Source organism: Zingiber officinale, chromosome 2A, assembly GCF_018446385.1.
Source record: "Zingiber officinale cultivar Zhangliang chromosome 2A, Zo_v1.1, whole genome shotgun sequence".
In the NCBI taxonomy this organism is placed as follows: domain Eukaryota; kingdom Viridiplantae; phylum Streptophyta; class Magnoliopsida; order Zingiberales; family Zingiberaceae; genus Zingiber; species Zingiber officinale.
The window spans coordinates 104,630,848-104,654,716 of record NC_055988.1 but is presented as its reverse complement, the minus strand read 5'-3'; the positions used below and the strand labels follow the sequence as shown (position 1 = coordinate 104,654,716).

Sequence of the window (23,869 nt, the reverse complement as noted above, 5' to 3'; positions counted from 1 at the left end):
AGGAACAGAATTAATAACCCAACAATCCAGTCAATAACTTCAGCAATAAATAAAGATAAGAATTTATCACCAAAAAATCCCCAAATCCCTTCTGTTCAATTAGCTAGCAGAACAGACAGAACAAAACAGCCGGGGTGCTAAGGCCTAAGGCTCTGGAGGGCGAAAAGTATATGGCGAGGATGAAAAATTATCCCTTCTCTTCTATGTTTTTACAGTAACTGGCTGATTAGGTAATATTGGATGGAAACAAAACAATTCGTCAGTATTCATGAATAAACTTTCTTCCAATATATACAAGGTACTGAGGTTACAACAAGTGTGACTCAACTCGCCATCTCTGACAGGAGCAACCATCATTAGACCCACTTCTGTACTAGTGTCATCTAACATAGTTTCAGTGCCCACCGTGCTCAGCAACCTTTCTTATGTTTTTGTATCCTCACTACAACTTCATTTGTGGTTGTTGAGAACTTGAATCAGTATCGATGATTTCAGATCCCAGTAAACTTCCATGTGAAATGCCTTTGAGAGAATCCTGTAGACTTTTTTCACTGGTGTTTTGTTGGTCCTGCAGTATCCCCATGGTCTGTCTTCATCTCTTGACGAAGTTCCACACTTAGTGGCATTGACAATAACTCCATTCATGGCATATTTGTCAGTGTCCCTTTCAATATCGCCATTTGGAATATCTTCAGTTTTGATTTTACCAAGCCCGTCAGGTCTTGGTGTCTCCCGCCATTCAACCCACCCGAGTGACTTATCATCCTCACCTTTGCTAGAATTATCATTGTCTTCTTTGAGCACATCAAAAGGACCATTTCCCACAAGCATAGTCTTATTTGATACTAAAGCAGCTCCTTGATCAGCCGTGTATCGATCTTGTAGTATCATTTGAATCATCAACAAGCACCATATTATCTACTTCATCCACGTTGGGCAATGTCCCATCAGAATTTGGTGAAGATGAAGTGACAGAATCAGTTAAACATTTGTTAAACCCTCTATCATTTTCGAAAGAAAACCAGTTGGAATTTGTAAACAGAGAGCTGCACAAGATGGGATCTCCATTAGACTAGTTAACATTAACTCCCATTGATTATAAGTGTTTATGTTAGTTACCTGCCATGGCCATCCCCCAGATGTAAAGATGAAACAACGACTTCTGCAGATTCATTGTCAAAGTAAACATCCTGTAAAAATCACTTATCAGATGTGTGATCATTCACTAAAACAATAGACCAAATTCAACTAAATGCTGAAGAGCCTTGATATTGGAACATGGAAATGGATCAAAACTAAATGCAACAGGTAATCAAATTAAAATAATGCAACAATATACCTTTCCTAACCTGTGCCTAATAAAAAACCCACTAATGCAACCCAATCTGTACCAAATTAGTAAAAAAATAAAATTAAGAATGGGTAAAAGAAATACTTGATAAAGTACCATACCTCCTGGTCTCGTTGAAAAGATCTTTGAGCCTGCATTCAGCAGCCAAACGAACAAAATAAAATGAGTCTAGGATATAAAAACCAACAATATAAATGGTGAAATGAAATTTCTTATCCTTCTTGTTCATATACAATCATTAATGCGGTTTCTTGTGAGTGCCTTGTGGATTAATTACATGATTGCCTAGTGAACTCCATTATTAAGAGCTTGTGGATAATGGGAATGCAAAAGAAACATTTTAATGCAGGTTAATTTAATGCTGGTCTTCCAAAATTTCCCATTTTTTCGACAGTACTTACAAAGATTGTGCAGTTTTATGAATTTCTATTTTATTCATTATCAATCTATTTAGAGAACTATATTTGGTTGGAGTTTGTTTCCTTGATGATTGTCTCTTTCATGCTACTCTTTCCATCCTCAGTAATGTCAGCATCATCTTAGTTTTTCTCATTTAGGATGGTCCATTCCAGGACTACAATATATCAAATTCAGCTAAAAAGAAAAAATAAAATAAAATCAGAAACAGTAAATCTAGGAAATAATATAAAATAAACTTATGCAACAAATATGCATATTTCTTAACACTATACACAAGGGCATAGTCATGAAATATTAACGAGGGTATATAGTGGCAAAAAAATTGAAATAGAATAATAGAATGAAATGATAAAAACTAAAAATTTAAATTTCATTGTATATGCATATTTGACACCAGCTACAAGGATTAATGGCTCATGCCTATGATCTCATACTTAACATATTGATAGTCGTAATCACCAAGCTTTTCTAATATAGTAGTGCATTTAAATTTGGCCATTTTAAAATTGGTATTATTTTATATTGTTATATTATATATATTGCACAACTTTACAGTTTTTTTTTGGTCCAAACCCTTCCCATCAATTGCATCAGAAGAATAGAAAACATTGCAAAGCATATGCCATTCAAGGCCACCACATATGCACATAACAAGTCAGGTGTTGAGGGACTGCTTGAGCATGGGAAATGTCAAGTGAGGAAACACACCAAATACCTAAACAGAACACCAAAACAGGACTTTGGTGACAATTTATAATGGGAAGCATACTGTTAAGCTTACTTGCACCAAAATAAAGATAAAAAAGAGAGCATTTAAGAACAAAACTCACTTACAAAGCATGATAGTTTACCTCTTCAGTGTCATCATTAGCATAAGTATCCAACCTAAGTGCCTGGCTCAAGCTACTAGCAAGTGCTGCCACATCAAAATCCTTATCTTGGAAGTTCTCATCATCACTATCTCTAACATGGTCTTGTAATGTAGTTGGGCGCCTGCAAGAGACCATAAGGATATATTTACTATACAGATTAAAACCATAAGGACTCTAATTGCTACTAAATATATTTACTATCACAGTGATTTAGTCTTGCAACATGTACATATATGGTCACAGGTCACAAGTTATTGGACTGATGAGCAAGCACACTAAATACATTGGGTGTATTATATAACCAAGTGAAGGATATAATGAGGCAAACAAATGCGCCCCAAAAAATATACGTTTAGGGCCCTACCCACACAATATTATTTTGTGTATCATTGAATAAACTGAGGAAAGTGATCCATTAGAAAAATTACTAGGAACAATCGTGTTCAAGCATCCTACAGTGACTAAGAGCCCTACCCACATGACCAGTGATAAACATTTTCTGTGGCATTCCTCTTGGACAACACATTGTTAAGCCAATCAACCCACTCACTATTTTCCTGCAAGTGAGAAAAAACAAAATCAGCAGATAGAACAATATTATATCATCAGAATAGTAAAAATAACTGTGGCATTTCTCATTGAAGTTAAGTCCACAGTGAAGCAAGAAGCAATAGTATGACAATGCACACAAGTAGCAACTCTATAAACATAACAGAAATCATCATGGAGAAGCAATTTAACAAACAAAGAAGAAATAAAATGATGCTTACTGCTTTTCTTTTCGACCAAAAAGGGTATGCTTCAAATTTTCTCGCTTCATAATATACTATGAGACATTGAAACTTAAATAAATATCAAAAACTAAGAAAACAAGATTAAAGTATTTTACAAAAGAAGGATAAAGCTTACAGTTTGCATCTAAACAATTCCAAACTCCATAATATTACTTTCCTATAAAACATGAACCAAAATGAGGCAAATGTTTTAATAAATTATACTCTTTTAGAACTGGAGATGATTGACCTGCAAGTGTGTCTGGATTGTGATGTTGTTACTACCCAACTGAGTAAGCTTGTTAGCAATCCGTGTTATGTGACCTATACTACCTATCCTTGGGGGTGATTGTTCCTCTGCAGATACTGTAATTTGAAACATGATCGAATTAAAAAAAAAAACAAAGATTAACACACCAAATTCAAGAGCTAGACAAACACACAAAGAAGTAAAAAATGAACATTCAAGTAGAATTTTTTGCATAAAATTTAAACCTAAGCACTACTATGAGCTCCATACCTTAGTAGAATCTGTTAACAGCAAAGGATTTTTTTCAGCCGTAAGAATTTTCCTTACAATGTCACACTCCTGCAAAATGTATATATTCAAGTAGCAAAGTTGTCTTGCACTCTAAGCAAGATGCAATAATATTCTCAACATGATGATGCAAAAAATTGTTGAAAGGGTACCTGCAATATGAATCCACCTTTAACAAGAAGATTCAAAGTTAACCAGAATTAACAAAATCACTAAAACATATTACTCACTCAAAAAATAAGTTTACAACAAGTTTTACTGCTCCCTGCTGGATCAATTCTTTCTCGACAGCTTCACTACCATGAGTCAACAGAACAGAAACAAACTCCACAATCTAGCAAAAAACAAAACATATTACCTTCTTGCTATCCTTGACACATTATTCAAAATAGATTACAGATTATACCCAAATCCTTATGTATGAGTCAAAAGTTTGTTAAAATTAAGAAAATCCATTTGTATTTGATAAATGTAGCTCTAATTTGAAGCATCTACATCACATGGCAGATATGAATAGAATTCCAAAGAAACTATGTTGAACTTCTATGCAAAGTAAATTTCAAGGTGTTGATACAGAAAATTAGACAGTAGCTTCCATTTTTTCAGATGAATAGAGTGATAAAAATACATTAAACAATTTTTAACAAGAAAAAAATTTACCTTGGCAAGATAAAGTAACAAAGGTTATTTCAGGAGACCGTCATACCTTCAAACGGTGGTTTCCAAGAGGAGGCTGTAGTTTACCATATGTGGTCGGCATTGCACTATCCGAAGAACAAACATCCAACAATTTCAATAAATCACCTGTTGGGAAGAAGGCAAGTGAAGATGTACAAAACCATTGATAAAAGATAAAACAAGGAGCCTAATGAAAATAAAAACCACTACTCACAGGGGAGCGTTAACTATAGAATACAGATCAAGTGCAATGTTAAGATTCAACGATCCAGTGGTATTTGAACAAGACAGTATTCTAGAAATAATCAAGTATGTGATGCAAGATAAATAAATTGAGAATGATGGCATCGTACATTTACTACCTGAATTTCTGGAACCTACAAGATCTAGCTCAACTTAATCGCATGCTCTAAGGATCTTTTAATGGCACTATTTTTATATGTTCAAACATTTCCAGCACACAGTTTAAAGCATAGACTAGACCAAAATGGATTAAAGTGTTCAATAAAAGCATTTACTATATTGTTGTATGAATATGAAGGGAAAAAAACAGAATTCTTGTAATAATTCAAGACTTCTCAATCATTATTGATTACCATTGACTGAAAGTCTTGTAAAACTGAAGAGATCCATAAGGACCCACATAAAGCCAAAATGGAAAAAAAAAGCCTCAGACTATAGAAGTTTGATTTGGAGCAATTTAATATTGATGTTTAAATGGACAAACTTGTAATTAACTCAGTACAAGTTAAAAGAGAGGAGATGAGAGAACATAGAGGAGAGAGAAATATTTTTAATGATTTGAAAAAAGTACCTCAAACAACATCTTTAAGCCTCTTGCATAGGATTTATAACCAAAAATAGAATAAGTCAAATTAAAAGAGTGAAATAAGATAAAAACTAGTCCAGAAAGAATCAAAATCTAGAATTTTTTTGCACTAGAAATACTAGATGAACATTGATCACAGATTAATCATACTAGTGAAAAACGAATTGCTAGTAAGCCTTCAGCTTGGTGCAGCTCTTCATATTTTCTTTATTTTTATCAGTCACATGTTTTATCAGTACCAGGCAGTGCATACTGCAGTGCTTCCATAGTGGTTTGGCTATAATAGCAGAAATGTATATTCAGTAGCCCTGAGAAATACAAGATGACTGGCAAATTTTCAAGTACTTTGAAACAATGTAAGCATAGATATCGAGAGATGAACTACTATATTATTTCTAAACTTGAAAAACAAAATGCTGGCTCACATGTTCATTCTTAAATTACGTATTTCTAAAAATTACTCGCAGCAAACCTAAGCTACACATTAAGTTTCTATTTGAAATACCAAATATCTCAACACCTGAAGAAAAAAAAGAACAGGAGGGAAATAGAACCAGATGAAAGGCGTCATGGAAAAAAGCAAGTAAAGCAAACTCTATGTAAGACGAGAGATGAAAAGATTAAAAAACGAAAGAAACTAGTATAACATCAAGTTCAAAGTATTATTACAAACGTCCTAGTTTAATACCAGCTCTGCAAAACCTAGGATTTGAAAAACATTACTGTATATCTAGAATAAGAATATTTGCCCAGATCCACCAGCAAAAGTGGCAAGATACCTAGTCTCTCCAGCATTCCCATAACAGTATCATAATTAGGAGTGATAAATGATCCATGATTAAGCTGGCTTCCAAATGGTTGATATGAAGACAATACCAATCGCTTTGGATCTAACAAACAAATGGAGAAAGATAAGACATGAAACAGCACAGATTTAGGCCTGCAATCTTCCATAGCATGCTGAAACAATCTTCGGATATAACTGCATTTTAACAGAATATCTGCATCAAAGAAGTAGATCAAGTAATACTTATAACTCGCTGAGTTTTATCTACAGGAATCATACACTGGGCTGCAGATTTTAGTAGCAAGCACAGGAGGGGCGCATCGAATAATCGAACAAAGAATTGCTATTGCATTGGCATGGACTTAGAAATATTCCAGAGATTTTCAAAAAATTTTAGAGTATTTTTATGTAATTTTTGGATTTCGTTTGGTATTTTTACCAAAAGGAGGAAGTTTCAAAAATTAAATTAATTTGGCCAAGGTTCAAACCCACGACCTCAGGCCGAACCAAGTATTAAGCAAATCCGGCTGACCAAGTGTCCAAGCGGACGATGCTGATCAGATAGGCAGCGACATATATTTAAGGAATAGCATTAAACAGGAACCCTAGGTATAATAAGAGAGAACTTAAGTGATTTTCGGGCAAAATCCTTTCTCTCCTGAAACCTTTCTCTTCTTCCTCGCGTGCGACGACGACGTTTCTGTCCGAGCGAAAACAAACGAAGGAGATTTAGGGTTTTATTCCGGCGGCCAGCGAGTGGCTAACTCCGCGAGCTCTTCTCGGATCCAAGCTCCTCTCGTCAAGAAGGAACGATATACACGTGGAAGAGGCCGAGATCCGCAAGCCTCCGAAACCCTAGAAGCATCAGAAGTCTCCTTTTCGGTTGTAAGTTCAAGAACACATCGGTAAGTTGCTACTCACCCACGGTAAGAATAGTTCCGAACTTGATTTGGTGTTTCCTTGTATTTTTTTTTAGTATGCCGTGAAGATGAATGGTTTTTAAAAGTCTCTGCCGTGAGTTTCATTAAGGATACAAGAGGGGAATTGTTTAGGTTTGATATTAGGTTTGATATGTAGTGGTCTTCCGCTAATAGTTCCTTATACATGTGGTTTGATCTTACCGTATGGATTATAGCATTTCTGCTATAGGTTTTTCTGTTAAACCTGAAAAGAACAACCCTTGAAGTTAACATATCAAACTTAGATTTCCTTGTGTTTGCAGCAAGCACGAACAACTCTATTGGAGCTTAGAACAGCCCCTCTTGGAGCTTGTTCCAGTCCGGATTTCTTTTGCTATATACGTGCATGAAAGGGAGTGAATAGATTTTGTAGTAGTACAGATTTTTCGCTTGTGTAGTAGCAGGTTTTAGCTTGAATTGTGCCATAAAAAGCGGCATGAATAGAGGAGCTTACTTTTAGTTTTGTTGTGCAGTTTTTATATTTTTATAGCAGTGCACGAGTAGTTCTTTTTCTCTGCTGTTTAGACCTTCATATGCTATGAATCTGCACGAGCAGATTTTTGCTTATTTCCTTTGCCGTTTAATTCCCCTTTTGCTGTTTGCGAGCACGAGCAGTTCCTCTTTGCTTTGCTGTTTGTGAACATGAGTAGTTTCCCATGTGCTATCAGATAAGCATGTGTATTTCCTTTGTTGTTAGATGTGCACGAGCAGTATTTCCTAGTTTTTCTTTGTGTAACAATAGATATACATGAGCAATTTCTTTAGTTTTCATTTGCTATTTTAACAAGCATGAGCAGCCATGTATTTTAGTGGAATAATTATGTGTTCTATTAAACCTTTTTAGGGGATTATGACTAGCTATAAGTAAGAAAAGACCAAGGTCTTGATAGGATTCCTAAATTTTAAGAATTGAGATCAGCAGAACACCAAGTGCTCAAAGAAATGCCAAGGCATTTTATTGTAAGAATATTAAAAGATAACAAGTATTTTATTTTAAAGAGGCTAGTACCCGACTTCCAAGGTTGTCGTTAAACAAATCCAGGTGACCAATTCCAAGGTCTTGGACCTGGTAAGACCAAGGTCTTTACCCTCGTAGGACTGGTGACTAGCTACCATAGTCCCTATTAGGGAGCACACATTGGTACTAAGCCTGGGCCCAGAGAAGTTTATTATTATTTTGAAGTAATAAAGTATAAGTTTTTGGAACAAATGAAACAAGTTTCACTTATGTTTAGAGTCAGCAAGTTTAGTTTCTTTTAATTCGAAGCATGTCGTATTAGTTTTATTTGTTTCCTGATTAGTTTATTGAGCATGATTAGCCTTATCTTCCAGTATGCAGTTTTGTCCTTGTATATCATGAGTATGAAAATTTTAGTGCTTGCTATTGAATATGCATGAGCAGATTTATTTCCTAGTTTCAGTACTTTTAACATGAGCAGTTATATATGTTTTCTTTTAAATCATTCAGTTTCTAGTTCTTCTTGTATACATGCATATCCGAGTTTTTGTGAGTTAGACAGCGCTTACTAAGCATTCGCTTATAGTTTGCATTTCTTCTTACTGCAGATAAAAGAAAGGAAAAGTTGTAGCAAAGGAAGACGACAAGGAGGTGTGGATGGGTGTGTGATGCCTGGACTATGGAGACCTTGGGATTTAGCATATGAATTTATTAAGATATTCTGTATTTTAGACCATTTGAGATTGTACCTATACACCATGTCATTTGAGATTATTCATATTTTAGATTGCATGCTACGATGAATTCTGTTTAGTAAGTAGATATTTGTGTGATTGCATTGAGATATAGTTTCATATGTTTTCTGCTATTATGAGTTATATGTACTGTCAGTATTGTATTGTATTTTAGTCCTGCTGTACTGCAGATACTCTGTCGAAATTTTAAGTTTTCTGAAAAAAATAATAATGTACAGTTTGCTATACTAGTTAAGTAAGGATCTATAGTAGTTAAGTAACGGTCACCTTTAGAGAGTAGTAGTAAGAAGGGCGGGCGTCACAAGTTGGTATCAGAGCAGTTCCTATTCTCCAGCATCACACATCAGCACCAGCCTTGTCGTCTTCAAGTAAGAATGTATTTATACTTTCTTTTATGCTTTTCCTTTAGTGCTTGCAGTATAGAGAAATGTTTAGAAGTACCTGCGCATATGTGTTTACAGTCAAGAATCATGCTTAAGTAAGATATATCTAGAAAGTATAGTGATGATTTCAAGTTTTCCCTCTGCATAATGAGATGTCAAGAAGAGGGCGTCCCCGTACCACTTGTACTGAGAACCGAGCTCAGGAGAACGAGGAGCCCAGAATAACTGAGACCAATCTTTTTGAAGTTGTTGCTCAACTCCAGAGACAAGTAGCAGCAGCAATAAGTGATTGTCAATCTGATGGCTAATCAGCAGTCAGTTCCTACCACTCCCCCAACTGTAAACGTGGAGACTCTAGTGGTGACTGAAGTCCCACCAAACGCCCTGGAAGTCGTCACAGCACCTAGGAGACAAGAAGCATACCTGATACAGTGGCTGAAGTTGAAGCCAGAAAGTTTCTCAAGCACGACTGAGCCCTGGGATGCTCAGGCTTGGTTCAAGACACTGGAGAGCACCATGGAGCTTCTTGACTGGCCAGAAGCCGAGAATGTCAAGTGTGTCTCTTTCTGCCTATCAGGAAATGCTCATATGTGGTGGGAGAGAGAGTTAAGAGCAAGAGAGCAGTCAATCAGATGAGCTGGGCTGACTTCGAGACAGAGTTTTACGAAGAATTCTTCCGCCGACGGATTACCAATAAATATTATGAGAAGTTTATAGAATTCAAACAAGGTGACCTGACAGTGGAAGAAGCAGTTAAAAGATTCAATAGGCTAGCTCGTCTCTGCCCAGAGCTAGTAAGTACAGAGAAAGAACGAGTCAGACCCTCCCATCCTTTGAGTTTACGGGAGTGTCGAAGAGGAAGACCCAGAAATTCCTCTCTTCCCTCACAGCTCACCAAATGTTAGCTAAAGGGTATACTGGTTTTCTTGCGTACATTGTGAATGCAGAAGAACAAGAAAGACCCAAGCAGGAATATGTTCGGGTAGTCTGTGAGTATCCAGAGATATTTCCAGAAGAGCTACCTGGACTACCTCCCATGTAACGCCCCGGCCCGGGCGGGCCCCACCTGGACCGAACCAGAAAAGACACCAGAATTACCTATCGGTTTGATGACTAGCTCCACAGACCACCGGAGGTCCTTTCAGCATGCTTTGTCCTCACTCGCACGCACCCTGGAAAACTTCCCAGGAGATCACCCATCCTCAGATTTCTCCAAGCCAAGCACGCTTAACTTTGGAGTTCTTAAGTTTGGGCTTCCGAAAAGGAAGGTGCACCTTGGTGATATGGATAGTACCATCTAACCTTTTAAGTCATATTTAACCAGAATCTCAGAACCGGGGTATTACAATCACCCCCACTTAAAGATACAACGTCCTCGTTGTGTAACCACAAATCACACCACAAACAAATCCCAGAATCTCCCTCGCTAGGTGGTGCCCTGGGTGCTCCTACCACAGGCGCACTCACGGTCGCAAGGCCACTCTGATACCATCTGTAACGCCCCGACCCGGGCGGGCCCCACCTGGACCGAACCAGAAACGACACCAGAATTACCTATCGGTTTGATGACTAGCTCCACAGACCACCGGAGGTCCTTTCAGTGTGCTTTGTCCTCACTCGCACGCACCCTGGAAAACTTCCCAGGAGGTCACCCATCCTCAGATTTCTCCAAGCCAAGCACGCTTAACTTTGGAGTTCTTAAGTTTGGGCTTCCGAAAAGGAAGGTGCACCTTGGTGATATGGATAGTACCATCTAACCTTTTAAGTCATATTTAACCAGAATCTCAGAACCGGGGTATTACATCCCAACAGAGAAGTAGAGTTTGAAATTGAATTGGTTCCTAGTACCGGTACAATTTCAAAAGCTCCATACCACATGTCTCCAATAGAGCTGAAAGAGTTACAAGAACAACTTCAGGAACTACTTGACAAAGGCTTCATCCGCCCTAGTCATTCACCATGGGGAGCTCCTGTGTTGTTTGTCAAGAAGAAGGATGGATCTATGCGGATGTGCATAGATTATAGGGCTCTGAATCAAGTGACAATCAAGAACAAGTGCCCACAGCCCAGAATCGACGACTTATTTGATCAATTGAAAGGGGCAACAGTGTTCTCCAAGATAGACTTGCACTCTGGGTACCATCAGTTGAAAGTGAAGGAAAGTGATATACCCAAAACAGCTTTCAGGACCAGATACGGACACTATGAGTTCGTAGTCATGCCTTTTGGTGTGACTAATGCACCTGCAGTCTTCATGGACTTGATGAATAGAGTGTTCAGAGAATACCTTGACAAATTTATCATCGTATTCATCGACGATATTCTAGTCTATTCTAGAACCTCAGAGGAGCATGACACGCACTTGAGAATAGTCCTGCAGACCCTACAGCAAAAACAACTTTATGCCAAATTCTCGAAGTGCGAGTTCTGGTTAAATCAGGTGGCGTTTTTAGGTCACATTATTTCTAAAGAAGGCATCCAAGTGGATCTTGCCAAGATAGAGGCAGTCAATAATTGACATAGGCCCAAGAACATTAGAGAGATCAGAAGTTTCCTTGGTTTAGCTGGGTATTACAGAAAATTTATGGAGGACTTTTCCAAGGTAGCTTCTCCACTAACAGCCCTAATGAGGAAGGACAAGAAGTTTGAATGGTCAGACAAATGTGAGCAGAGTTTCCAAGAGCTAAAGAAGAGACTTGTTAGAGTGTATACTAAAAGCCTAGCTTTTGGTATAAACATTTATATAGAAATAAGAATCACATTGGTCAAATGTCTACATTTATGATAAATGTAGTTGCTCAATTAATTTATATTGTAGATAACATGATGTGTGGTGCCACACACAGAAGATCATGTTATCAGTTCCTTATAAATTATAAACAGTAGCTCACAACCAAAATGGAAAGGAACAAACCATTAGAAGGTCGTAGTGTAATTAGGTATCAGTTTATCTTGACTGTATAATTACACTAGTACACTCAGAGTGTATTGAGTAGGACCATTTGAGGTCGTTTCTTTTATACTAACTTTATAAAGAAACAAAGACCTCAGTTATTATGGAAGTGTGTGCTCTTAATCCTAATATAATAACAAGCACATATATTTGATATTTATTTCTTTAATTTATCAATGGGTGAGATTAAGTTCGATAAATCAATAAGCCCGATAAGTTGGGAAATAGTATCACTTATAGTGTGTGTTGTTGATTATAGAAGGAAACTGTGTCCTAGAGATACTAGGTTGATAATGTCCTCAAGAGGAGCTCATAAGGATTGTCATGTTAAACCCTGCAGGTGGACTTAGTCCGACATGATAATAAGGTTGAGTGGTACTACTCTTGGACTAAGATATTAATTAAATGAGTTGTCAGTAACTCACTTAATTAGTGGACATTCGATATCTTAAACACAGGGAGACTAACACACTCATAATAAGAAGGAGCCCAAAATGTAATTTGGGATTGGTGCGGTAGTTCAATAATAGTTATCTAGTGGAATGAATTATTATTGATAAAATTAAGTTGTGTGTTCGGGGCGAACACGGGATGCTTAATTTTATCGGGAGACCAAAACCAATTCCTCCTCTCGGTCCTTATCGTAGCCTCTTATTTATAGAGTACTATACCCACCTATACCCACCTTCTATACCCACCAGTAGGGGGTCGGCCAAGCTAGGTATAAGATTGGGTTGCCGACCCTAGCTTGAACCCAAGCTAGTGGGGGCCGGCCAAATTAAATTAAAAAGGAAATTTAATTTTAATTTTTATTATGTGGAAGATATAATTTATTAAAGAGAATTAAAATTAAAATATCTCTCTTGTAAAAGATCTACAATAGATTAAAGAAAGAGATTATATCTCTTTCCTTATTTGTAGATTGGTGAGATATTTTATTTTCTCTTTAAAAATTATTCACATGTTGTAAAATTAAAATTATGGAAATTTCTTTTTATCAACCATGAAGAGATTTTTGAAGAGAAATTTTAATTTTAAAATTTCCGGAAACAAATTAGGAAGTTTTAATTGTTGATTGAAACTTGTCCAATTTGTTCTTCATGATGTGGCCGACCACTTGAATTTAATTGGAGAAATTTTATTTTATTTTTCTCAATTAAATCATGTCAAGGAAATTAAGAAAATTTTATTATAATTAAATTTCCTAATTTGCCTAGGCCAAGGAATATAAAAGAAGGGGTGAGGGTACCTTCATGAGATACAACCTCTATTATTTCTCTCCCTTTTTTGTTCCTTGGTGTGGCCGGCCATCCTTTCCCTCTCTTCCTCTTGTGGTGGCCGAACCCCTCTCTTTCCTTGGAGTTCTTGTGGTGGCCGGATACTACTTGGAGAAGAAGAAGAAGAAGGAGAGGAAGCGAGCATCTCTTGGAGCTTGGTTAGTGTTTTGATTTTCTTCCTTGGTGAAGCTTCTTTCTTTGTGGCCGAACCTAGCTAGGAGGAGAAGAAGGTGGTTGGTGGTTTCTCATCTCGGAAGATCGTTGCCCACACAACGTCCGAGGTTAGAAGAGGAATACGATAGAAGATCAAGAGGTCTTTCTAGAAGGTATAACTAGTAGTTTTTCCTTTTCTGCATCATACTAGTTATTTATGAAAATAATACCAAATACAATAGACTTACGTTCTAGTATTTCGAATATTTTTTTCGATGATGTGTTCTTTTGTTTTATTTATCCTTGTGATTTGATTGTTCTTTTCGGTTAACCTAAAGTTATTTTAGGAAATTAAATATTAGCTTTCTATAAAAGGTTTTGTCTAGTCGGTGGTGGTTGCTCCCATATTCAAGAAGGCCATGTGCCTCGCCACGTCAGTACTGGGAACCAATTATGGAAATTAATATTTAATGGAATTAATAACTTAAGGCGATTTGGGTCGAACGTGTTAAGTTCCGCAGGAGACCCAAGTAAAAACCTAAAAGAACGAATAGATTAAGTTTTGGATCAAACGTGTTAAGTTCCGCAGGCGATCCAAAATTTAATTTAAAAGAACACATGGTAGCTAGGAAAAGGTTCAGACCTTTGTACAAAATTTTTGTACAGTGGAACCTCTAGGTTTTCCGAGTAGCAACCAACAATTGGTATCAGAGCTAGGGTTTTGCCTCTGTGTATTTGGTATTAGTTTAATTATGCACATGTCATACATAATTTAGGCAGGTTAATAGTAGGATGTGCTAACTTTGTGGATGCATGATCCAACTATTATGGCTTATAGTTATTATGTGTGTGATTGGACCCTTGGACATGTCAAGGGCATTTTATTGTGTGTGCATGATTGTATTATAAAATACAGCAGGAGCTGTATTTAGTTTTATTAGGATTTTATTTTGATCTAGTTACATGTACATTCCTTTTATGGAATATAGGATCGATGGATGTAAATTTTATTTTATGTTCGATCTAGTTTACATGTACATTCCTTCGAGGAATATAGGATCAAAATGTAAAATTCTATTTATGTCGCGGATCGAATCTTGCAAAGCGTGGAACTTTCTAAGGACCAGAGCTGCGACAGCTAGACCCGGTGGCAGTGGCCAAATATGGCAGCAGCTTGGGATGACAACACACGGAGGACAACAAGAGATAAAAGCCATAATAGTTGAAAATTAGATTTTCTATTTATTGCTTTTATATTGTGCTGTGTGTGCATGTTAGTTTACATATTTAGTAGGCTAGCATAGTTAAAATTCCTCGTTTATAAATAACAAAGTGGGAGAGGGATTTTTAAGTAAATCCCATGGTCTCCATTACTGGTTTGTAAGTGATGCAAACAAGCTTGCGCGTTGGCTCTGAGTGCCTTCCTCCATAACGGATGAGCTTGTTTGTGGATCACTAGAACAGACTTCCATTTTTGGATGACTATAGGAAGTTAATTAAGAGCGTGTGATCTTCCCCAACGGAAGGGGCATAATCTTATTAATGGACTTAGTGTCAAGTAATGGTATACACTTAGACACATCTAATAGTATCCTCCCCATCGGAGTCACTGCTATTATTTGTGTGACCAAATGATACCAACTATTAATTTTATTTGTCAAAAAGTTAGGTTGACAAGATAATAAAATTAATGGGTTAAAACCCTCCTTTTACAAATGTTGAATTTGTATACGTCCACACTAACGTGGCATGCAAAATTCACGGTGTTTGAGGTGTTGGTGAATTTAAATAATATTGTTTGAGGAATCAATATTTTTTAAATTCAAAAGTTTTTGACCAAATATTTGATCAAAGACAGATCAACTATTAATTTTATTCGTCATAAAGTAAAGTTGACGAGATAATAAAATTAATGAATAAAATCTCCTCTTCGATTTTGTATACGTCCACACTATCGTGGCATACAAAATTCATGGAGATTTTTAAGGAGTTGATCTTGACCAAGTATTTTTGTGATTCTTAGGATTTAAAATGTTTGTCAATCCCCTAGTAATCATACTATAAGAAAGACTTAGTAATCCCAATTGTAATGATTGGAAATAGGACTTGGACATTAAGGTAGACTGTCTTCTTAGAACTAAGAACAATATAGGTGTATTTAATTCATTAGTTGAAACATGTTTAGTGGTGTTATCTACCAGAACCTGGAGTGTAGATACAGATGCCATTAATCATGTCCGCAATTCATTGCAGGGTTCCAGGAAACCTGACAACTAAATGAAAATTAAAACACCGTCTACATGGGCACTACTGGAAAAATGGTAGCTGTTGCAGTGGGAGATGTTTATCTTTTGATAAGAATAAAACATGGATTTTTGAGTAATTGTCTTTACGTACCAAGTTTAGAAAGAACTAGTTTTCAGTTTCTAAACTATTCAAAGAATTTGATATTCTGCCTCTTTTAAATAACAAAGTTGTTATTAAGAAAAAGAGGGAAGTTATCTATTCTGGTACGTTGGTTGGCAATTTATAAATCCAATAACTCTCACGATGCAACAAATGGAAATTAGTAACACATCTTCTAACTTTAAGAGAAAGTAACCTTCGAAAATGAACCAATTATATCTTTAGCTTCTAAGGCTAGGTTATATTAACTTGAGTAGGATTCATTGGTAGCTGATGAACTTTTGGGTTCATTAGTAGTGAAAATTTTTCCAACCTACGAGTCTTACTTGGAAGGAAAAATAACCAAGAAGCTTTTAAGTCTAAGGGGTATGGAGTCAAAGATATATTGGAATTGGTTCATTCTGATTTGTGTGATCCTATGAGCATCCAGGCAAGAGGTTGTTTCAAATATTTCATCTATTTTATAGACAACTATTTGAGATACGGATATATTTGCTTGATGTGCCGCAAGTCTAAGTGCTTTGATTAGTTCAAAGAGTACGAGGCTGATGTGGAGAAACGACAAAATAAAAGTATCAAGACACTACGATAAGATCGTAGTGGCAAGTACCTCTTGGGAGAATTTAGGAGTCATTTATCAGAAGTAGGGATTGAATCCCAACTAACTGCACCTGGTACACCCCAACAGAATGGTGTAGGAAAAGGAAGGTATAGGACTCTTATGGAAATAAGTAGATTGATGAGTTATTAAGAATATTATCAAAATCATTTTAAGGATATACTCTGGAAACGGGAGTGAATATAGTACATTCTAAAGTCAGAACTCTCTACTCATATAGAATTGCTGAATAGACGTAAGCCTATTTCGAAGCATATTCGGATTCGGGTAATCCAGCACATATGCAGAAGAGAGACAATGATAAGTTGGACAGGAATTCACTTGTTTGTGGGTTATCCTAGTGAAATGAAAGTAGGTTTATAGTCTTAAAAATCAGAAGGTCATTGTTAGCATCAATGACCGATTTTTAGAAAAGGACTATGTAATAAACCATGTGCCCATAAGAAAATTTGTTCTTAAGGAAATAATAAAAGGGATGTCTAATCTAGTACCAAATGTACAAGATGAGATACCATAAGGAAACTGCAACACGTATCACAAATGATACACAATTACAGAAAGTGCCTTGTCGTAGTCGGAGGGTTGTTAGGCAACCTAAAAAGATTCATGTTTTGGGAGAGTTTTTGGACTCGATCCCTGGAGGACATGAACCTGATATCCGGACATATGACGAAACACTCCAAGATAAAGATGCAACATCTTGGCAAAGAGTAATGAATAACAGAATTAGAATATATGTATTCTAATAAAATCTGGAAGCTTGTAGAACCATCATATGGTGTAAAAGCCTTTGGGTGTAAAAAGGTCTATAATAGGAAAAGAGGGATAGAAAGGAAGGTAGTAACTTTCAAAGCAAGGCTTGATGAAAAAGGAAACTTTTTCACTGGTAGTCATGCTTAAGTCTATCAGGATTCTTTTATCTATTTGGCAAGTGGATGTCAAGACAGCATTCCTTAATGGAAGTCTTAATGAAAGCATCCATATAAAGCAACCAGAAGGGTTCATTGCAAAGGGCTAAGAGCATCTTGTGTGCAAGCTCAATCCGTCTATGGACTGAGGCAAAGCTTCAAGGTCTTGGAACATCCGGTTTATCAAAGTAATCCAGACCTATGGATTTATTGAGTAAACGGATAAGTCTTGTGTATACAAAAGGTGTGATGGAAACGTTGTGGTATTTCTTGTACTATACGTAGATAACATTTTTGGTAGTTGGAAACAATATCAAAATGTTGTCAGAAGTAAGGGTATGGTTGTCCAAATAATTCGATATAAAGGACTTGGGAGAATGTATATATTTTTGAGATCAAAATAATAAGGGATCGAAAGAAAAAATATATTTTACTTATCCCAAGCTTGATACATCGGAAAATCCTTGCTCGTTTTAAGCATGCAAAACTCCTCGAAAGGTTTCTTACCTTTTAAGCATGGAGTGTCTTTATCTAAAGAGATGTCTCCGATGACATCAAAGGAGATTGAGGACATGTAGGCAGTTCTTTATGCTTCGGCAGTTAGCTATGCACGAGATCAGAAATCTGTTTTGCCAAGGGCATAGTTAGCAGATATCAAAGTAACCCTAGACAAGGACATTGGACTGCAGTAAAGCATATATTAAAGTACCTTAGAGGCGCTAGAGATTATATGCTAGCTTACAAGGCAGTTAATTAGGTCCCTGTGGGTTACATGGATTTTGACTTCCAATCGGATAGGGACAATAATAAGTCAACCTCGGGGTTTTGTGTTTACTTTAGGAGGTAAAGTCATAACTATGGAAAAGTGATAAGCATAGGTGTTTTTCTGGACTCCACCATAGAAGCTTAGTATATGGCAAGCCTCTGAGGTAGCCATAAAAGCTGAATGACTCAATAACCTCAAGATAGACTTAGATATGATTTCTAGTTTATCCAAAGATTATTACAATTTATTGTAATAATGTTGGTGCAGTAGCAAACTCGAAGAAACCATAAGTCTATAAGGCAAGTAAACACAATAGAGCGCAAGTACCACTCAATACGAGAAATCGTATAAACGAGGAGAAGTTGTTGCCGCCTAGATTGCATCAGGTGATGATCCTTTCACTAAGGTCCTTAAGGCAAGAGATTTTGATGGGCATGTTGAAGGGTTGAGAATCAGATGTATGGCAGCAGATATGGAAGCTTAGTCTTTTAGTATAAGTGGGAGATTGTTAGAGTATATACTAAAAGCCTAGCTTTTGGTATAAACATTTATATAGAAATAAGAATCACATTGGTCAAATGTCTACATTTATGATAAATGTAGTTGCTCAATTAATTTATATTGTAGATAACATGGTGTGTGGTGCCACACACAGAAGATCATGTTATCAGTTCCTTATAAATTATAAACAGTAGCTCACGACCAAAATGAAAAGGAACAAACCATTAGAAGGTCGTAGTGTAATTAGGTATCAGTTTATCTTGACTGTATAATTACACTAGTACACTCAGAGTGTATTGAGTAGGACCATTTGAGGTCGTTTCTTTTATACTGACTTTATAAAGAAACAAAGACCTCAGTTATTATGGAAGTGTGTGCTCTTAATCCTAATATAATAACAAGCACATATATTTGATATTTATTTCTTTAATTTATCAATGGGTGAGATTAAGTTCGATAAATCAATAAGCCCGATAAGTTGGGAAATGATATCACTTATAGTGTGTGTTGTTGATTATAGAAGGAAACTGTGTCCTAGAGATACTAGGTTGATAATGTCCTCAAGAGGAGCTCATAAGGATTGTCATGTTAAACCCTGCAGGTGGACTTAGTCCGACATGATAATAAAGTTGAGTGGTACTACTCTTGGACTAAGATATTAATTAAATGAGTTGTCAGTAACTCACTTAATTAGTGGACATTCGATATCTTAAACACAGGGAGACTAACACACTCATAATAAGAAGGAGCCCAAAATGTAATTTGGGATTGGTGCGGTAGTTCAATAATAGTTCTCTAGTGGAATGAATTATTATTGATAAAGTTAAGTTGTGTGTTCGGGGCGAACACGGGATGCTTAATTTTATCGGGAGACCAAAACCAATTCCTCCTCTCGGTCCCTATCGTAGCCTCTTATTTATAGAGTACTATACCCACCTATACCCACCTTCTATACCCACCAATAGGGGGCCGACCAAGCTAGCTTGGGAACCAAGCTAGCTTGGGAATAAGGTGGTCGGCCCTAGCTTGAACCCAAGCTAGTGGGGCCGGCCAAATTAAATTAAAAAGGAAATTTAATTTTAATTTTATTATGTGGAAGATATAATTTATTAAAGAGAATTAAAATTAAAATATCTCTCTTGTAAAAGATCTACAATAGATTAAAGAAAGAGATTAGATCTCTTTCCTTATTTGTAGATTGGTGAGATATTTTATTTTCTCTTTAAAAATTATTCACATGTTGTAAAATTAAAATTATGGAAATTTCTTTTTATCAACCATGAAGAGATTTTTGAAGAGAAATTTTAATTTTAAAATTTCCGGAAACAAATTAGGAAGTTTTAATTGTTGATTGAAACTTGTCCAATTTGTTCTTCATGATGTGGCCGGCCACTTGAATTTAATTGGGGAAATTTTATTTTATTTTTCTCAATTAAATCATGTTAAGGAAATTAAGGAAATTTTATTATAATTAAATTTCTTAATTTGCCTAGGCCAAGGAATATAAAAGAAGGGGTGAGGGTGCCTTCATGAGACACAACCTCTATTATTTCTCTCCCTTTTTTGTTCCTTGGTGTGGCCGGCCATCCTTTCCCTCTCTTCCTCTTGTGGTGGCCGAACCCCTCTCTTTCCTTGGAGTTCTTGTGGTGGCCGGATACTACTTGGAGAAGAAGAAGAAGAAGGAGAGGAAGCGAGCATCTCTTGGAGCTTGGTTAGTGTTTTGATTTTCTTCCTTGGTGAAGCTTCTTTCTTTGTGGCCGAACCTAGCTAGGAGGAGAAGAAGGTGGTTGGTGGTTTCTCATCTCGGAAGATCGTTGCCCACACAACATCCGAGGTTAGAAGAGGAATACGATAGAAGATCAAGAGGTCTTTCTAGAAGGTATAACTAGTAGTTTTTCCTTTTCTGCATCATACTAGTTATTTATGGAAATAATACCAAATACAAGAGGCTTACGTTCTAGTATTTCGAATATGTTTTTTGATGTTGTGTTCTTTTGTTTTATTTATCCTTGTGATTTGATTGTTCTTTTCGGTTAACCTAAAGTTATTTTAGGAAATTAAATATTAGCTTTCTATAAAAGGTTTTGTCTAGTCGGTGGTGGTTGCTCCCATATTCAAGAAGGTCATGTGCCTCGCCACGTCAGTACTGGGAACCAATTATGGAAATTAATATTTAATGGAATTAATAACTTAAGGCGATTTGGGTCGAACGTGTTAAGTTCCGCAGGAGACCCAAGTCAAAACCTAAAAGAACGAATAGATTAAGTTTTGGATCAAACGTATTAAGTTCCGCAGGCGATCCAAAATTTAATTTAAAAGAACACATGGTAGCTAGGAAAAGGTTCAGACCTTTGTACAAAATTTTTGTACAGTGGAACCTCTAGGTTTTCCGAGTAGCAATCAACAAGACTGACCAGTGCTCCCATCCTGATAGTTCTAGAAAGTGACAAGAGTTTTGACATCTACAGTGATGCCTCCAAGATGGGTCTCGGAGCTATTCTCATGCAAGAAGGGAAGGTTATAGCTTATGCTTCCAGACAACCCAAAGATTATGAGAAGAACTACCCCACTCATGATCTTGAGCTGGTAGCTGTGGTCTTTGCACTAAAACTCTAGCGACATTATTTGTATGGAGTTCAGTGCAGAATCTTCACCGACCATCAGAGTTTAAAGTATTTTTTCACTCAGAAAGACTTAAACATGAGACAACGCAGGTGGCTAGAGTTGGTCAAAGACTATGACTGTGAAATCCTCTACCACCCAGGTAAAGCTAACAAAGTGGCAGATGCACTAAGCAGAAAATCCAGTGCATCCCTGATGTCTTTGTCATCATTAGCCCTACCACTACAGAAGGAGTTGTCAGACTTTGGAATGCAAATTATTTATGGGCAACTCTCTGCATTGATCTTAGAGTCAACCCTGCTTGAGGATATACAGGGAAAGCAAAGTGAAGATACAGATATTCAAAAGATCAAGCAAGGGATACAAAAAGGGGGAAATTCAGAGTTTCAAGTATCAGACAGTGGAATTCTTTATCAGGGGAGCTGCCTTTGTGTCCCCAATGATGAAGAACTGAGAAAGAAAATTTTAGAAGAAGCTCATAGTACACCTTACTCCATGCATCCTGGTTCCACCAAGATGTATCAGGATGTGAAACAGAGGTTCTGGTGGTCTGGACTCAAAAGAGATGTTGCTAAATATGTCAGTACCTGCCTGACATGCCAGAGAGTCAAAGTAGAGCACCAGAGACTAGAAGAAGTCCTGCAACCCCTTCCAATACCAGAGTGGAAGTGGGAAAATATATCCATGGACTTTATAACAGGTTTTCCAAGAACCACGAATGGATATGATGCAATATGGGTAATAGTGGACCGATTGATCAAGTCTGCTCATTTTCTAGCCATCAAGGTGTCCCACTCTATAGAGCAGTTGACACAGTTATATGTTAAGGAGGTGATCAGACTTCACGGAGTTCCAAAATCTATTATTTCTGATAGAGATGGGTGTTTCACCTCTCACTTTTGAGAGTGTGTTCAGAATGCACTAGGCACCAAAATCAAGTTCAGCACAGCCTTCCATCCTCAGACTGATGGACAGACAGAGCAAGTAAATCAGATTTTAGAAGATATGCTCAGAGCTTGTGCACTAGATTTTAAGGGAAGTTGGTGCAAGTATCTATGCTTAGCTGAGTTTGCCTACAACAATAGCTATCAGGCCATCATCAAGATGGCACCATATGAGGCATTGTATGGCAGGAAGTGCAGATCACTCATTTGCTGGTAAGAAGCAGGTGAAAGGAAAAAAATGGAAGTAGAGCTGAGCATCCAGACAGAGATGATAGATGAGACCACTCAGGCTATCAAGAAGATCAGACAGAGAATTGAGACTGCCCAGAGTAGACAGAAAAGTTATGCTGACACACGTCGTAGGCCACTTGAGCTCCAAGTAGAGGACCTAGTTTTTCTCAAGGTCGCTCCTATGAAGGGAGTGATGAGATTTGGCAAGAAGGGCAAATTAAGTCCTCGCTATGTAGGACCTTACCTGATTACAGAGAGGATTGGGAAAGTAGCTTACAAGCTGGACTTACCACAAGACATGTCAGCAATACACAATATATTTCATGTCTCTATGCTAAAGAAGTGTCTCCACGACCCTAGCCAAGTGATTCAGCCTCAGTCAGTGCAGATCCAGGAGGATCTTAGCTATGAGAGCAGACCTACATAGATAGTGGACAGAGAAGTTAAGAGACTAAGGAACAAAGAAGTGTCACTAGTGAAGGTCATCTGGCAGAATCAAAAGCACGAGGAAGTTACTTGGGAGCGTGAGGACAGTATGAGACAGAAATATCCAGAGTTATTCTAAGTTCGAGGACGAACTTTTTATAAGGTATGGGGAATTGTAACAACCCAAATTTCCTCATTTCGAGTCCAAAAAAGTAATTTAAAAATATTCAAAATGCCTTAGAAATATTCTAGAGATTTTTAGAAATTTTTAGAGTATTTTTATGCAATTTTTGGAGTTCATTTGGTATTTTTACCAAAAGGAGGAAGTTTCAAAAAATAAATAGGTTTGGACGAGGTTCGAACCCGCGACCTCCGGCCGAACCAAGTCTTAAGCGAATCCGGCTGACTAAGTGTCCAAGCGGACGATGCTGATCAGATAGGCAGTGACATATATTTAAGGAATAGCATTGAACAGGAACCCTAGGTATAATAAGAGAGAACTTAAGTGATTTTCGAGCAAAATCCTTTCTCTCCCGAAACCTTTCTCTTCTTCCTCGCGTGCGACGGCGGCGTTTCTGCCCGAGCGAAAACAAACGAAGGAGATTTAGGATTTTATTCCGGTGGCCGACGAGTGGCTAACTCCGCGAGCTCTTCTCGGATCCGAGCTCCTCTCGTCAAGAAGGAACGGTAGACATGAGGAAGAGGCCGAGATACGCAAGCCTCTGAAACCCTAGAAGCATCAGAAGTCTCCTTTTCGGTT

General features: G+C 37.2%; 1 pseudogene; it reads right to left on the bottom strand.

Annotated features, from left to right (window-relative positions):
* Positions 1-450: 450 nt before the first annotated feature.
* The window catches only part of LOC122043866, a 37,664-nt pseudogene continuing 14,245 nt past the window's right edge, over positions 451-23,869 (bottom strand).